General features: G+C 36.7%; 1 pseudogene; it reads left to right on the forward strand.

Annotated features, from left to right (window-relative positions):
- LOC105778741 (AP3-complex subunit beta-A-like) overlaps positions 1 to 17210 on the forward strand; it is a 28076-nt pseudogene extending 10866 nt beyond the window's left edge.
- The last annotated feature ends 1441 nt before the right edge of the window (positions 17211 to 18651 follow it).

Consider the following 18651-nt stretch of genomic DNA (forward strand, 5'->3'; position numbering starts at 1 on the left):
AGAAAATAAATCTCTTTACATAAAGTGGATATATATACGGCTTTGCCTCCATAGGCGAAAGTATCAATCCCTTTCTTCATATCCGGATGTTAAAATCAAATCTCATCAATTTTCTAAAAAAGGTGTCTCTTCTATCTCTTTTTTGCTTGATCCGGGCCGTAGCTCGTTGCTTATTCATCCTCGTGATCCTTATTGGATTCTTTAAGAAAGCTAGTACTAGCGGCCCTTGAATAGTCCTCGTCAGCTTGAATCTTTAGGTAACGAGGCAAAGTCGTGTACTCATTCATCAGACCATCATCCTCCTCGTATTACGTTTTCTTAGATCATATTCGGACAACCATATTGTCATCCACTTTATCAAGAAACCCATTTTCTTATGAAAAGCTCTCTATTTAGTAACTGAACGTGAATCAACACCTCTTTTTTATGATGAAAATGCAATGCAGTCATAACCAAAACAAAAGGAAATAGGTTAGTACAAAGCAAAAGCAAGCAAGAATAAATAGAACACCTATTCGGATGACCACAAGGGGTTTGAAGTGGCCCTACCTAGCGTAGGCTCCTAAGGCTCATTATATGTGGTTCGGCTTTAAAGCGAAGGTACCCAAACCAGTAGATTCCTCGATCCTCACTCATTATAGGCTTATACGGAGCGAGTTCGGTTCAGGGGAATACATTTCCCTATGACTGTACGGAGATGAAAATCTCACGAAGACATAGGTACGGATGTATCCCGAAAGCGGTCCGCTATCCTGCACGGAGGTGAAGACCTCACGAAGGAAATAGCTTCTCACTCCCACTTAAAAGGTGCGACCCAAGGTCATGCAATGCAATGCAGCAATATACCAAGCTTAAACAACCATAGCAATCAAATCACAATGATAAAAACCGAAATAGAGACGAATTAAATGCAAAAAAAAGAATCGTAAATTTAAACCAAATATTCAATTTTTGACGAAAAGAAAAAAAGTAATCAACTCGCGGCTTAACTCTCGTGACTGTCCCCAGTGGAGTCGCCAAGCTGTTGACACCATTTTTTTTGGAGAAAACGGGGTCGACTTGGGTTTTGAAAAATGAAATCGAATGTGGGAGTCGCCACCAATCTTTTTTGATGAGGTGTGATCGGGTCACCTCGAAAAGTGGTTGTTTGCAATAAACGATTTTGGTCTACGAAATTCAGAACAACGGGTTCGGGAGTCAGTTACGCACGAGGAAGGATTAGCACCCTCGATACGCCCAAAATTGGTACCTAGTTGATTACTTAATGTCTTGGTGTCGAAAATTGAGAACTTTAAAGAATTTAAAAATACGATCCTTCTTTATGTATGTTATTTTAAAATTACTCGAATAAATCAAAATGGAAAAATGCCTTCTTATCTCGAAGTAACAAGATGTCACATCTAGTAAGTTAGGACACAACACATCGTATTTTGAGGGTAAGTTTGCATTTCACTTTTTAAACCTTATTTATTTCAATTTTAAAAGGATATTCAATTATTTAGAATCAACGAGAAAAATCGAAGCTCAGTAAGTTAGGGCACGATTTCTTGAATTTTCTAATTATAGAACATGACCTTTATTTTGAAATTTTATGCGTTTGGGGATTTAAAAGGATATTTTTCTCTTTAGGTTTAACGAGAAAATTGAGACCCAGTAAGTTAGGGTACAATTTCTCGAATTTCTAAAATGCGAAACATTGCCTTATTTTGAAATTGGTTACGAATTTGAGTGGAATAATAGTGAAATAAAACGTTTAATTCATTATGCCTTTAATAGAATTATTTGACACACAAAAGGAATCATAAATGGCTATACAACATGCATTTAAATAACCGTGGCATGATGTGCATAAAAATACAAATATTTGGTATATAAAAGTTTTAATGTCAACATGCATGAATAATTTATGTAAGCAACAAATAAAGATAACAATAATATAATGACAAATAAATGTATTACAAAGGAATCTAAATATGAAAAGTATCTTGATAATACAAATAAATAAAATTGCAATGATAATAGAAATAAAGTAAACAAGCCAAATTTTAAAAAGAAAAAAAATCATGAATAAATAAATAAAAATAATGTAATTTTGACCAAAGATTGAAAATAAATAAATAAATAACCTTGAAGAAAACATTCAATAACTTATTTTTGTTAAAAAGAACATAAAATATAAAATATAAAATATAAAATAAATAAAAATAAACAATAAATAAAAAAATTCGGTTAAATAGGCCGAGGATCGAATCGCATCCAGATTCAAATTTTGGGGTCAAAATCGCAAAATATAAAAAAGAGTTGCAAGGGACTGGACTTGAAACGCGCTCAAAGTTCGAAGGACCTACAGAGCAATATTCCCCTAGTCCAAAAACGCAGCGTTTTAACTGAGGGGTCACACATAACCCAAGGACCGAATTGAAACAGAGGCAAAATTTGCGGCCCAATTTCAAAATAAATGAGAAAGGATCAGATTGCGCCATCTTTCAAAGTGGAAGGATTGCATCATAAATATCCCTCGCATCAGAAAATGCGCAGATCCCATGTAGGCGGGTCGAGTCTTCGGGTCCAAAAGCTAAACGACGCCGTTTTGGCCACTGATGCTAAGACTCAAAACGACGTCGTTTTATACCTAATATAAATACTCTAAAGAAAACAAAAAAAATCAGTTTAAAGCCACTTTTAAAAAAATTCAGAGAGCTTTGAAACACTCTCTCTAACAACCTCAAATCCGGCCAATAGGGCCGTCACCGGTGCCGCCGTGCCCCTCACCGTCATTGATGATCGGAGCAACGCAAAGGTCGGGTCTTTTACCCGATTTAAAGGCCATTTGCAGGCCGAAGCTTCTGGGCTCGAAAGCCGAAAGAAGAGAAACCCCCATGGCCTCCCTTTGGTCCCGATTTCACCGACCGAGACGGTTCCGGCGATGGACCTTGCATGCTGCCCTAGGTAAGTTTCTTCCCTTCTCTTTTTCTTCTTTTATTAATAGTTTTTTTAAAAAAAAGATTTGTAAAAAAAGATAAATAAAATGAATAAACGAATCGAAAGAAAAAGATGAAAAACAGCAACCTTTTTGTTCTCCTTTTTATTTCTAATCTGTTATGTTTTTTACAAAGAAAATCGAAGAAGAAAAATATAAGCGATTAGCTTGGGGCTTTATAACCCGATTACAAATACTTTAATCTCTGTTTTATTTTTTTACATTGTTTTTTCTCTCTCTGCGTGTTTATTGCTCTTTGCGGTGGTGTCGAGCATGCGGATGAGGCGATAAGCGAGCCAGGCGCAAAGGGTAAAGGCGTCTTGGGGAGGGTGGCGCGACAGAGAGAGAGCTTGAAGACCTAGGTGCGGTGCACCTAGGTTTTTCTTAATTTGAAATGCGTTTAGTTTTTTGTGGGCTAGGGTTTATTTTTGTTTTGGGCCATGGGCTAGATTTGGGCTTGGGTTGTAAGCTTGGTCAAATTTAGGCATTCTGTTGCCCTCTTTGCTTATTGTCGTGTAACGAGAATGAAGCAAAGACTTTCAAAATGCCAAATTTGCCGGGTCTTGCAGGATCTTGACTTCTTTTGATGCTTCTCTTCTTCAAGTAGCTTCACTTCAGTCCACCGTATTTTCTTGCTTTGATCCACTTCGCGGCATATTTAGAGAGATATGACTTCCATCTACTCTGCTGTAAATCCATGGGGATGGGACTTGTGGTTTTAATCCGCTCTACTGCAACTTCAGAGAGATAGGATTGGTTTCTTTTGTCTGCTCCACTACTGCTTAGGGAGATAAGATCTGTGGTTTTAATCCGCTCCACTGCAACTTCAGGGAGATAGGATTGATAGCTCTTCGAGGAAACATTTGTTATCTTTGGTCTGTTCTACTGCAACCCCATGGCCTCCCTTTGGTCCCGATTTCACTGACCGAGACGGTTCCGGCGATGGACCTTGCATGCGGCCCTAGGTAAGTTTCTTCCCTTCTCTTTTTCTTCTTTTATTAATAGTTTTTTTTAAAAAAAGATTTGTAAAAAAAGATAAATAAAATAATAAACGAATCGAAAGAAAAAGATGAAAAACAACAACCTTTTTTGTTCTTCTTTTTTATTTCTAATCTCTGTTATGTTTTTTTACAAAGAAAATCGAAGAAGAAAAAATATAAGCAGTGCTTGGGGCTTTTATAACCCGATTACAAACGCTTTAATCTCTGTTTTGTTTTTTTTTTACATTTTTTTTCTTTCTGCTGCGTGTTTATTGCTCTTTGCAGGTGGTGTCTAGAGGTGTTCATGGTAGGCATTTCGGCCCTTGACGGCCCGCCTGAAATATGGGAGGTTCGGGTAAAATATAGGCCGAAATATGGGTTTGGGCAAAAAATGAGGCCTGTTTAAAAATGGGCCAGGCCTGCATCGACTTATTTGGCTGGGCCTACTGAATATATAATAAAAAATATATTTTTATATTTTTTAAATTTTAATTTTTTTTTAAATTTTTTTTAAAAAATTAGTGTTTATTTTTTTAAAACGGGCCGGGCCGGGCTTGGGCCTAAGAATTTTTTCCCGAGCCGGGCTTGGACAAAATTTCAAGCCCATTTTTTGGGCCGGGCCGGGCCGGGGCATAATATGAAGGTCAAAATTTTTTATGGGCCCGGCCCGAACCCGGGTCGGCCCATGAACACCTCTAGTGGTGTCAGAGCATGTGGATGAGGCGATAGGCGAGCCATGGAAGGGCTGGGGCATCTTGGGGAGGTGAGAGGCATGTGAGCAGAGGCTTGAAGACCTAGGTGCGGCACACCTAGATTTTTTCTTGGCTGAAATGCGTTTAGTTTTTTTGTGGGCTAGGGTTTATTTTTGTTTTGGGCCATGGGCTAGATTTGGGCTTGGGTTGTAAGCCCGGTCAAATTTGGGCATTTACAATACTTATTTCTTCTATCTCATGCATTTATATTATGCCATCATGCTATGTTTTTCACTTGTGCATACAAACTATGTAACATGGGTGTACATCTATGTACCCATGTATGTTTATGTAATGCAATTATTCATTGCAAAGTTTTCTATTTTAACAGCATTTAAGATTTTGCATTGTTCTCTGTTTACTTGTCATCATTTCGAGGAGCTATCAATTTTAGTACTTGACTTTTACTTTTTATGAATTGCACCAGAATTCTGACCAGAAAAGTTTTGTTTTGAGGTGGTAAGCAGTTTTTGCTCGCTAAAGTTTAGAGGCATAAATGTAATAAAATTTGTGTTATCTTACTCGGAAGTGAAATGTGATTTAATAGTTTTGTTTCTTTTTTTGAATTCCTAACATGAAAGTACCAAGAGATAACTAACCTTATTATTATTTTAGACACAGAAGTGAAATTGTGTTAAGTATATGAGTTTCTCCCAAGACGCTTGCGGAAAATTATGTTTAAGTGTAGATTAGCTAGTACAGTTAGATTTATAATATTCTAGAGCAAATATTCTGCAGTAGAATATTATAGTTTAGTCTTGCTTAGTCCATTCTGAAGCTGGCTGCACATTATAACATATTTATTCTCTTGTAATTGAAATTCAATATGTTTACTGTTCTGGAATTCATACAGTTATGTTATTTCATTTGGCAAAACCAATTTTAGATTTGGGTTATCTGCCTAGTTTATGTTTCAAGTTGATTGCTGGAGATGGTAAGAAATGGTTATGTTGATTTGAATGAGTAGGTCCTTTGCAACATTCAAGTATTTGCTAAAGCAATGCCATCTCTCTTTGCTCCATACCATGAGGACTTCTTCGTTTATTCTTCTGATTCATATCAAGTCAAAGCCTTGAAGCTTGAGATACTTTCATCCATTGCGATAGACTCGTCCATTTCTTCTATTTTCAAAGAGTTTCAGGTATTGCTGTCTTCATAAGGAATTCCTTATCATTGTTGATATTTGCAATATGTAGAAATGCAAGATAGTAGAAATAGAAGTCACATTAAAACTTCTGTATGGTATACCATAATGAATTTCCTTTGCATCCATATGTTCTAAGAAAAAAGGTACTATTGCAGTCACCGGTATTGGAGAGGATGGTATTTTTGGGCCATTTTCATCCTATGCAAATCATTTTGTTTAGGGAATTTTCTTCTGATTACTGGATCTGATGTGATGCTATATCATTTAAATTATGTTTCCTCTGGCAAAAGCCAGACCAAAATAACTGAAACTGAATGCCATTAAACAATTTTTCGGTCAATGGAATATAGAGTTATTTCTTTTTGGACTGTTCAGATTCTCTTGAAAGGGGGTGTGGTTCCGTTTGAGCTCACGTGAGTTACCAAAGGTGCTTAACCTGACCGTTTCAACTGTACATTTGGTGCTTGGCTCTTCAAGGTCTCAATCCTTGCACTGCCAAGCCAACCTTAGAGATCTGGAAAAAAGAGTAATTCTCAGTCCTTGTGTTATGTTAGGAAGAAAGAAGTGATATGGACAGAATGGAATTCAAAATAATAATAATAATAATAATCCTTTCTTCGCCACTTTTGAGTATCTTACACTAAGTCATTTCCTAGTCTTTGGCACAAAAGAAATAATTGAGGTCAACTGACCAGTTGAAATTGCATTGTTATACAAGTATTGATACGAGATCAAAGGCCCGACAAATGTGTTCCAAACTAAATGGGACCATTCAGGAGTTTGTTAGCAAGGCCTTAGATGCGTACACAAAAAAAAGGGAAAATCAAGATTTCAAATATTGGGAATCTTGGTCCAAGAAACCAAATCTTGCAGCCAAAGCGCATTGGATCTCCGTTACGAGCATCAACGATTCAATTTCGGTAGGAGACGGATCACAAGCCCAAATTCTTGAGGGCAAGGCCTAATAAGAAGATTCCAAGCCCAATCAAGAAATCCACCCATACTTAGTTGAAAATCAGGCCAAATTGTCAATGTGGCCCAAGTTGTAAAGTTTTATTTATTTATTTATTTATTTTACTTAGTTTAAATTTTTATATTCAGTCCAAGAGTCCCAAATAAAAGACCATTGGCCGAATTTCCATATTAAAATAATTAGGAGTTTTTTTTTAGTTTTAGTTTTAGTTTTCTAATTAGATTAGGAAAACATTTGAAAGGCCTATTTATATGGCTTGGCCAGCCACCCTACATTACATTACAATTACATTGAAAATTTCAGATTTGATTTGAGTGAAAATTCTCTTTGAGTTCTCCAAGAATTTTCTCTTGAGTTTTCTTTAGAAGTTGTTTTAACAATCTTTTTGATTGTGGGAGCCATCTTCAACCTTCTTCTTGCCATTGATATTCTTTGGAGGGAAGATTAGAGCCGTTTGAAGGGAGTTGTGAGATCTTTCGGGATTTCAAGGCTTCTTAGGACTTATCTTTTAATTTCTTGCTGTCAATTCTTTCTTTATTTCTGCTTGTGCTGAATCTTTATCTAATTTATTTGCTTTTCTTATTGTGTTTCCAGTCTTTTTTCTATCTTAAAGAATCAGCCAACAAATCCCCAATTTCTAGGGTTCTTGCCGATTCATCCATACTCTTTTTGGGTGAAATTAGATTGCCGAAATTTGGGGAAAACTATCTTGGTGTTTAATTGGGCAGAATCGCAATCTCCTTTAGGGTTTCAAGAACCCTTATTAACACTTATTTCTATTCTCAATTTGATTCTTTGCTCATTTGGGGATTTTTAATTTCAGATCTGATTCGTTTTAATCTTATTCTTTGTTTTGATTTTCAGATCTGCTCGTTTAGGGTTTTCGTAGGAGTTTCCCGTGACTTGGCAACTCGATCTTGGTCCGCGAGCAAACTCCCTATCATTTGGTATCAGATTTTGGGCGTTTTGGGTGTTCTTAGGTGATTTCTAAACTGATCTCTATTTTTTAAAGCAAAAACAGCAGTTTTACCCAGAAAAATTGTTTAAAAAAATTCATTTGAGTGGGTAAACGTTGTCCGATTGATCTGAAATTTTACATACATATTTGTGGCACTGTGATTGAATATAAAAAAATTATTCCCGCAAAAAAAATCAGTCAAAAAAGTCAAAAATAAAAAAAAGATGAAATTCAATAAAAATTTAAAAAAAGATTCAGCGGGTTGAATTTGGTGCCCAAAATTTCCAGATCAAAAATTCAATATTTAAGGACATTCCAGATTTAATTTCGTTATTTTTAGAGATTGGGAACACCTCGAACGAAGTTGTCAAGTTACTCCGCAGTTTTTCGGGTTTTCTGTTTTCAGCAATTTTTATTGATTCTTAGCGGTAGGTTTTCATTTGTTTGCTTTTATTCTTCCGTTACGTTATCTAACACCTTCTTGTTTCTTGTGTTAGTAGGATTTACACGTGTGCACAACTTCTTCCTCGGTGCAACACGAATCAATTGGTGTCTCGTCAGTTTTTGGCATCCTAGTGCAAATTAGGATTCTTTGGTAGATCGGTTCAGCCACTATCTAATTGATTGAGATAAACTCTCCTAAAGGACTCACAAGACTGAATTCTAGCTCATTGAAAATTTAAATTTTCCTTTTGAGTGATTAACGGTGAGGTTTGATAACTTTTATTTTTGAGTGTTGAGTGTTTTGCATGTTTTAAAAAAAATGTCTACAGGTGATAATAATGGTGACATATTTAAAAAATTCCAACAACAGTTGGATGAACAGGCTGCTGCTCTTCGAGCTTTGACTGCTACCATCAATGAGGTACGATTGAATCAAGAACCTCAATATCGAGATCCAATCAAAGAAGATAGGGATAACCAACCCCAGAGGCGCGGCCCTCGACGTGTCACTAGAATGGATGATGATTTTCATGATCGTGGGCAACCTTCTTTGGCAAAACCGAAATTCACAATTCCCCAATTTCGTGGTAAAAATGATCCTGACGCTTATTGTGAATGGGAATCTAAGATTGAACTTATGTTTCGGTATTATAAATGTCCGGATGATGAAAAGGTAGCGTTAGCAACACTGGAATTTTCTGATTATGCATTAAGTTGGTGGACTCAACTTGGGGTAAACCGCCATCGGAATTATGAAGGTGAGATTTCGACATGGGATGAGTTGAAACAAATTATACGTAAAAGGTTTATTCCACCTCACTACTATAGAGAAATTAAAACAAAGCTGAGAAGACTTATCCAAGGTAGTAGGACGGTGGATGAATATTTTAAAGAGATGGAGATGCTCATTCAGTGAGCTAACGTAGAGGAGGATGAAGAAACAACTATGGTTCGATTCATTGATGGTTTGAACAGGCCGATAGCTAATACATTGAGGCTACAAACTTATATTGATTTGGAAGAAGCAGTTCACAAAGCCATTGAGATCGAGCAACAATTAAAGGAACAAAGGTTTGGGTCATTCTCTACTTCACAATATTACCGAGGTAACAATTCCAATTTTGATTTTAAGAGTTCAAAACCACCTTTTGTTACTAATAAGTCTTCTTTGAGTAACAAGCAGTCAGATTGGAAAAAAGGGGCTTCTGCTAAAACGCAAACACCTTTTAAGCAGCCCAATTTAGGTGATTCGAGTGTGAAGAGGACTCGTGAGGTTGAATGTTTTAAGTGCAAAGGGCGTGGTCATTATAGTAGGGAATGCACTAACACGAGATTCCTTCTTCTAAAAGATAATGGTGAGTATACTTCCGACTACGATAAAAGCAGATCCAGATATGCGAACTTGTTGATGCGGTGATAATGGCGAAGAGTTGGTTGAACCACCCGAGAAGGGACTTTCTGATTTTCAATGCCTTGTAGTTCGTCGAACCCTTAACATTCAGATGAAAGATGATGATAGCCAAAGGGCCAATATTTTCCATTCTCGGTGTTTTATTAAAGGTAACTTATGTTCACTCATTATTGATAGTGGTAGTTGCTCAAATGTGGTGAGTAGCTATTTGGTTGATTTTTTAAAGTTGCCTTGCACCAAACACCCTAAGCCATATCACCTTCAGTGGCTTAATGAATGTTCCGAAGTTAAAGTTACGAAACAGTCCTTGGTCACTTTTAAACTCGGCAATTATAAGGATGAAGTATGGTGTGATGTAGTCCCAATGCATGCGGCATATTTGCTCCTTGGACGACCTTGGCAATTTGATCGCGATGTTACACACCAAGGTAAACTTAATCGATACTCCCTTGTATTTAAAGGTAAGAAATTCACTTTTGCTCCTTTAAATCCTCTTGATGTATATAAAGATCAATTGAGGATGATAAAATTTTGTGAGGGGTAAGGAGAAAGAGCAAGTACAAAAGACAGAGAGAAAAGAGGCTAATAGTAGTGGAAAAGTCAAAATTTAAAAAGCCCAAAGGTGAGTGAATCCTCTAGTGGTAAAATGAGCGGAAAAAATATTTTGGCAACAAAAAGATGTGAAGAGAGCCCTACTTAATAAATGACCTTGTATCCTTGTGAGGTTTAGGCAAAATTATTTATCTTTATCTAACATTAACGAAAATTTGCCTAGTGTGTTTCAATCTCTTTGCGGGATTATGAGGATGTTTTAGTGAGGCCCTAAAGGTTTACCACCTTTACGAGGATAGAACATCAAATTGACTTAGTACCGGAGCTTCAATCCCAAATCGACCAGCCTATAGATGCAATCCTGAGGAGACAAAGGAATTGCAAAGGCAAGTTGAGGAATTACTAGACAAATGGTACATTCGTGAGAGCCTAAGTCCTTGTGCTGTTCCTGTCTTATTAGTGCCAAAGAAAGATGGTACGTTTCGTATGTGTGTTGATTGTCGCCCAATCAACAAGATAACGGTAAAGTATCGACACCCAATCCCTAAACTTGATGATATGCTTGATGAATTACATGGTTCAATAATATTTACAAAAATTGATTTAAAAAGCGGTTATCATCAAATTGAATGAGGCGGGGATGAATGGAAAATGACTTTTAAAACAAAATTTGGATTGTATGAATGGTTAGTTATGCCTTTCGCCTTACTAATGCACCTAGTACATTTATGAGATTAATGAATCATGTTTTAAGGCTTCACTTGGGTAAATTTGTAGTAGTTTACTTTGATGATATTTTAATTTACTCCAAGTCATTAGATGATCATGTTTTCCATGTTAGGACCGTTTTGGATATTCTCTAACTGAAAAATTATTTGCCAACCTTGATAAATGCACATTCATTGTGATAAACTAATATTCTTAGGTTTCATAGTTAGTGCTCAAGGTATTCATGTCGACGAGGACAAAGTCAAGGCAATTAAGGAGTGGTGACTCCTAAATCGAGAATCGAGGTGAGATCTTTCCATGGTTTAGCTAGTTTTTATAGGCGATTTGTGAAAGATTTCTCTACTATTGTTGCCCCATTGACAGAGGTTATAAAGAAATCGATGGGTTTCAAATGGGGTGAAACCCAAGAAAAGGCCTTTCAAACTCTAAAAGCTAAGTTATGTTCGCTCCTTTGCTTAAATTACGATTTTGCTAAAACTTTTGAACTTGAGTGTGATGCTTGAGAATTGGAATTGGTATTTGTTTTAATGCAAGATAAGCAACCTATTGCTTATTTTAGTGAGAAATTGAATGGTGCAGTTAAACTACTCGACTTATGACAAAGAACTATTAGCATTAGTTCGTGCACTTCAAGTATGGCAACATTATTTGCTGCCTAATGAGTTTGTCATACACACAGATCACGAATCTCTTAAATGGTTAAAGGGACAAGGTAAGTTGAGTAAAAGACATGCTCGATGGGTAGAATTCATTGAAACATTCCCTTATGTGATACAATATAAAACAAGTAAAGATAATGTAGTTGTAGATGCTTTGTCTAGACGATATACTTTAATAACTACATTGAATGCTAAAGTCTTAGGGTTCGAACATATTAAGGAACTATATGATGATGATGCTGATTTCGCCATATCTATAAGAATTGTGGACATCTTGCTTTCGATAAATTTTATCTTGTAGATGGCTTTCTTTTTCGTATGAACAAAGTTATGCATACCAAAGTGTTCCATGAGAGACTTATTGATTCATGAGGCCCATAGTGGGGTTTAATAGGACATTTTGGAGTGGCCAAAACACTGGATATCTTGCAAGAACACTTCCATTGGCCACATATGAAAAAGGATGTCGAAAAGGTATGTTCCAAGTGCATTACATGCAAACAAGCAAAATCTAAGGTAATGCCTCATGGCCTTTACACTCCTTTACCGATTCCTACTTCACCTTGGGTAGATTTATCCATGGATTTTATTCTAGGTTTGCCTCGAAATAAGAAAGGAAGAGATAGTATATTTGTTGTTGTTGATGTGTTCTCAAAGATGGCACATTTTATTTCGGTCACAAAAGCAGATGATGCTACATGTGGCGACTTATTATTTAAAGAGGTGGTAAGACTTCATGGCATCCCTAAAACAATTGTTTCTGACAGAGATGTCAAATTTCTTAGCCACTTTTGAAAGGTATTGTGGGGTAAGCTTGGTACTAAATTACTTTATTCCACTACATGTCACCCCCAAACTGATGGCCAAACCAAGTAGTTAATCGGATCTTAGGGACTTTATTACGATCTGTTGTGGGAAAGAACATTAGAAATTGGGAAGAATGCCTACCGCTTGTTGAATTTGCATATAATAGATCTATTCATTCTACAACTGGTTATTCTCCATTTGAACTTGTTTATGGTTTTAACCCACTAACGATTACTTGATCTTGCGCCATTACCACTTGAACACATTGTTAATTTAGATGGTGAGCAGAAAGTCGAGTTGGTGAAATCCTTACATGAGCGAGCTAGGCAACGAATAGCCAAAACAAATGATGCCAACACCAACAAAGCAAACAAGGCATAAGCGGGTTGTCCTAGAACCCGGAGATTGGGTTTGGGTCCATATGAGGAAAGAACGATTTCTGCAAGAAGAAAGACCAAGTTGGACCCAAGGGCGATGGGCCTTTCCAAGTACTCGAGAGGATCAACGATAATGCCTATAAAATTGATCTACCGGTGAGTACAATGTAAGTTCTACTTTTAATGTGGTGACTTGTCCCCATTTGATTTTTGATTCGAGGTCGAATCTTTTTGAGGAAGGGAAATGATACGAGATCAAAGGCCCGACAAATGTGTTCCAAACTAAATGGGACCATTCAGGAGTTTGTTAGCAAGGCCTTAGATGCGTACACAAAAGAAAGGAAAATCAAGATTTCAAATATTGGGAATCTTGGTCCAAGAAACCAAATCTTGCACCAAAGCGCATTGGATCTCCGATTCGAGCATCAACGATTCAATTTGGTAGGAGATGGATCACAAGCCCAAATTCTTGAGGCAAGGCCTAATAAGAAGATTCCAAGCCCAATCAAGAAATCCACCCATACTTAGTTGAAAATCGTGCCAAATTGTCAATGTGGCCCAAGTTGTAAAGTTTTATTTATTTATTTATTTATTTTACTTAGTTTAAATTTTTATATTCAGGTCAAGAGTCCCAAATAAAAGACCATTGGCGAATTTCCATATTAAAATAATTAGGAGTTTTTTTAGTTTTAGTTTTAGTTTTCTAATTAGATTAGGAAAACATTTGAAAGGCCTATTTATATGGCTTGGCCACCACCCTACATTACATTACAATTACATTGAAAATTTCAGATTTGATTTGAGTGAAAATTCTCTTTGAGTTCTCCAAGAATTTTCTCTTGAGTTTTCTTTAGAAGTTGTTTTAACAATCTTTTGATTGTGGAGCCATCTTCAACCTTCTTCTTGCCATTGATATTCTTTGGAGGGAAGATTAGAGCCGTTTGAAGGGAGTTGTGAGATCTTTCGGGATTTCAAGGCTTCTTAGGACTTATCTTTTAATTTCTTGCTGTCAATTCTTTCTTTATTTCTGTTTGTACCGAATCTTTATCTAATTTATTTGCTTTTCTTATTGTGTTTCCAGTCTTTTTTCTATCTTAAAGAATCAGCCAACAAATCCCCAATTTCTAGGGTTCTTGCCGATTCATCCATACTCTTTTTGGGTGAAATTAGATTGCCGAAATTTGGGGAAAACTATCTTGGTGTTTAATTGGGCAGAATCGCAATCTCCTTTAGGGTTTCAAGAACCCTTATTAACACTTATTTCTATTCTCAATTTGATTCTTTGCTCATTTGGGGATTTTTAATTTCAGATCTGATTCGTTTTAATCTTATTCTTTGTTTTGATTTTCAGATCTGTTCGTTTAGGGTTTTCGTAGGAATTTCCTGTGACTTGGCAACTTGATCTTGGTCCGCGCGCAAACCCCCTATCAAGTATGCTGATCCTTGATCGCATGAATTGATGCTTATATTATGGTATGTTGTTAGGATTATATTAGAGATCCAGACAGGCGATTTGCTGCTGCTACTGTTGCTGCAATTGGTATATGCGCACGACAACTTCCAAAAATGGCACATATATGCGCAGATGGGCTGTTAACTCTGACTATACAGGGTTTATTCCTCTTTTCCTACTTCTTGTTGTCTGGTAACATTCAGAGAATTCTTGTTTTCTGAAGTGATACCAAATTTTGCAGAGCTCTTGACTAAAGATTTAGGGTCTAGATATCAAGAAGCAGATGTTTTGGTTCAGGCAATTATCTCTATAAAATCAATCATAAAGCAAGACCCACCAATTCATGAGAAGGTATCTCTCTCTTGCTTATTTCATTCAGCTTTAGCTATGCGTTTTTTGCATACCTCTCTGTTTATTTTGGCAGAATCTTTAAATTATTTTCATTCCTGCTGTGTTTTCATATTAATTGGCTGATAACCAACATCTTATTTTTTATTTAAAGGTTATAATTCAGTTAGTCCGTAGTCTGGATTCAATCAAGGTGCCTTCAGTTCGTGCAATGATTATTTGGATGGTGGGAGAATACAGCTCTTTGGGGGAGATAATTCCTAGGATGTTAACCACGGTGCTGAAGTATCTTGCATGGTGCTTTACTTCAGAAGCGTTGGAAACAAAGCTTCAAATTCTTAGTACAGTGACTAAGGTATTTCCAAGAGCTATAATATTCTTGATCAATTCTAGCCTAGCTTTGGACAAATATTTCTGGGAAAAGATATTTGGCCTTCCTCCAATAATCTGTTTTACTTATGAAATGGGATGGAGGTTGTCAGTCAGGATTAGTTGCAGCAAGTAGCCATATCATATTAAAAAAAAGTAAAATAAATAAATCTCGAAAACTCTTGCTGTTGCATGTCATCTTTAATTCATTTTAAGTTTTGTAGTTTATCAGTAGTTCTTTTTCTTTCGCTTGCTTGTTGTTAATGTTCAGAGAAAAAGCCTGTACTTTCTGTTTGTTTGTACTTGCAGGTTCTATCAGGTGCTACAGGAGAAGGTCTGTCGACATTCAAGAAAGTTTTCAGATATTTGGTTGAACTGGCTGAATGTGATTCGAACTATGATGTCCGTGACCGAGCTTGTTTCCTAAAGAAACTTTTATCATACAATTTCATCTCTCAAGGGTCACAAGGAGTGTATAGTCTTCCTGAAAAAGACCTACACATAGTTGTGAACTGCATATTTAGGAAACAAGCTCGGTCACGGATCTCAAGGGTCACAAGGAGTGTATTGTCTTCCTGAAAAAGACCTACACATAGTTGTGAACTGCATATTTAGGAAACAAACAAGAGAAGTGAAAACTGAATCAATTAATTACCGATTTTATCTACCTGGGTCTCTCTCACATATGGTTCTTCATACTGCTCCCGGGTACGAACCTCTTCCAAAGCCCTGCAGTTTGCTCCTTGATGACATTAATGAGCCTGAAGGAATACGTATAATTATGAAGGAGGCAGCAGATTTTAGTGGGACAGATGATCATGGCACATCATCTGATCCTTCAGACAACGAAAGTGCTTCAGATTGTGGTTCACAGCACTCTTTCTCTGGCTCGAGAAGCAGTGGCCATGGTGATGATGGTGAATCAAGTGAAGGCAATGATAATGCAGACCTGTTGCTTCAGATTTCCGACAATGGAAATGCTTCTGAAAATCAGAGTGGAGTTTTTCATTCTTCTCCTGCTAATCTAGGGGAATTAATGTCAAATCGAGCTCTAGTCATGGTTGGAGGAACAACCTGGTTCATCAAACCCAGGCACGTTGGAGCAAAGTCAAGTCCGTAAATCTTTGTCAAGAATATCTATTGGGGATGTTGGAAAGCAGATAAAACCAAAAAGCTATTCTCTCTTGGAGCCTGCAAATAGAAATGATTTGAAGGTTGATTATTCTTTTTCATCAGAAATATCAAGCATATCGCATCTACTTGTCTGCATAGAAGTTTCTTTTAGGAACTGTTCATCATAGACCATATCGGGAATAAAGTTGGTCAATGTGGAGTCTAACAGAGCCTCATCTGATAATGTGCCAACACTTGTTCCAATGGAAGAGATTGCTTCTTTAGAACCAGGTCAGACAACAAGAAGGATTATTCAAGTTTATTTTCATCATCATCTATTGCCTTTGAAGCTAGCTTTATTTTACGATGGTGAGAAGCTTCCAGTTAAGTTGCGGCCCAATATTGGATATTTCTTAAAGCCACTGCAGATGGATGTTGAAGCTTTCACTGATAAAGAATCCCGTCTCCCAGGGATGTTCGAATACTCAAGGAGGTTTGTCACATCTTAGTGGAGTTGAATTTTATTTGTATTTACGACTTATTTCAATCGAGAGCTTAGCAATCATCTTTTCAAACTTTGTACTATTATTGTTTCTTTTGTTTTTCAATTATCATATCCCAGATTGTTCTTAACTGGATTTTCTTGGCTTATCTATGACAGTTGCACATTCACTGACCACATCGAGGAGCTAAACAAGGAATCTGGAGATAGTTTGTCAATGGAAGACAAAATTCTTGCAATATGTGAGAGCTTGGCAATGCAAATCTTTGTCTTGTATCTATTGATATGCCCATTGCTCCTAATCAAGATGATGCATCAGGTTTGCGCCTACGGTTCAGCTCCGAAATTTTGAGTAGCTCAATTCCTTGTTTGATTACCCTTACTGTTGAAGGTAAATGCTCTGATCCATTAAACTTATCCATTAAAGTTAACTGCAAAGAAACTGTATTAGGCCTAAATCTGTTAAACCGAATGGTAAATTTCTTAGTTGAGCCTGCCCATTCTTAAATCTTTTATTTTTCTTTCTATTTTGCGGTTAGGGGGAAATCTGTGGCCTGTTTGAAAGCCTTAAGAATAAGTTTTAATTCATTATTCTGAATGTTTGAAGTTGAGCAACTTTATGTTGCTATGTTTTGGAAATATCTAATATATTTTAATTTCAAGGTCTTTTTCTTTTTAATCCTTGATATAGTGTTGTTTCTGTTATTGAATTTCTGTGTTTTGTGGTATTTTTGGTCTTATTGTGTCAGTTAGAAAATTAGAATGACATAATAAGAATAAAGATGATGACTGATAATATGATTCTTTTGTGTATTTTTCATATCACAAACATTACAAACAGTAATGGATTTATACATGAAGATAGTAGAGAGAAACCATGATACGTGTCAACAAATCATTGACAAAGGTTGTTAAGAAATGTGCTGATGACAGCTCATTGAGTTGGTTGAGATAAAATCACACATGTTGATCTTTTGATGATGCAGAAATTTCATGGTATTGAGAAATTCTGTTGCAGTATAATATTTGACATTCTCCCGTCTTCTTCTTTTCTATGTTACAAAATTTGTGGAGTCAACAAGACATAGCCGATTTCTAAAATGAGAAAAATTGCGAGGTGATATTGGCTTTGTAAAGATATCAGCTAGTTGATCTGCTGAGGGAACATAATTTACGCTTAATTGACTAGCAAGAACTTTTTCACGAACAAAGTGTAGATCAATACCTACGTGCTTCATTCTAGCATGATGTGTAGGATTAGCAGCAACTGAAACCGTAGCTGAGTTATCACACCAAACAATGGGTGTATGGGAAGTCTTTACTCCAAGTTCTTCAAGAAGATGTTGCAAGCCAATAAGTTCAGACACACAATTAGCAAGACTACGGTATTCTACTTCAGAAGACGATCGAGATACAACTGATTGCTTCTTTGCAGACCATGCCACGGGGGTTGACCCAAAGAAAATGCAAAAACCCGATGTAGAACGTCTATCTTCAATCGAAGAAGCCCAATCGACGTCAAAAAAGGCAACCAAAACAGGGTCACCCGGTGTGATACATAGACCATGATGAAAAGTGCCAATGAGATACCGAAGAACACGTTTTACAGCTTTCTAATGTGTATCCAACAGATTGTTCATATATTGGCTAAGTTTGTTGACACAATAACAAAGATCAGGACGAGTGAGGTAGATATACTGAAGTGAGCCAACAATACTTCGGTAAAGGTGTCCATCGGGAAATGGTGACCCATCAGTGGAAAATAGCAAGGGACTTTCAACCATAGGTGTTGGAGCAGGAGAAGCACCAAGAAGTCCGGCTGTAGATAGTAAATCAGTGATGAACTTGTGTTGTGTTAGGACAAGACCCGAAGAATTACGAGTAACTTCGAGGCCAAGAAAGAAATTGAGATTACCAAGATCCTTTAAGAAGAACTCAGCATGCAACTGTTGCACAACATTAGAAATTTCACTAGGAGAACTTCCCGTAATAACGATGTCATCAACATAGGCCATAAGATATAGTTTTGAACAAGAAGAGAGCCGAACAAACAAGGATGAATCAGTCTTGGAGGGCTGAAAACCAAGTTTACCAATA

This window comes from Gossypium raimondii, chromosome 4 (assembly GCF_025698545.1).
Source record: "Gossypium raimondii isolate GPD5lz chromosome 4, ASM2569854v1, whole genome shotgun sequence".
Taxonomy (NCBI): domain Eukaryota; kingdom Viridiplantae; phylum Streptophyta; class Magnoliopsida; order Malvales; family Malvaceae; genus Gossypium; species Gossypium raimondii.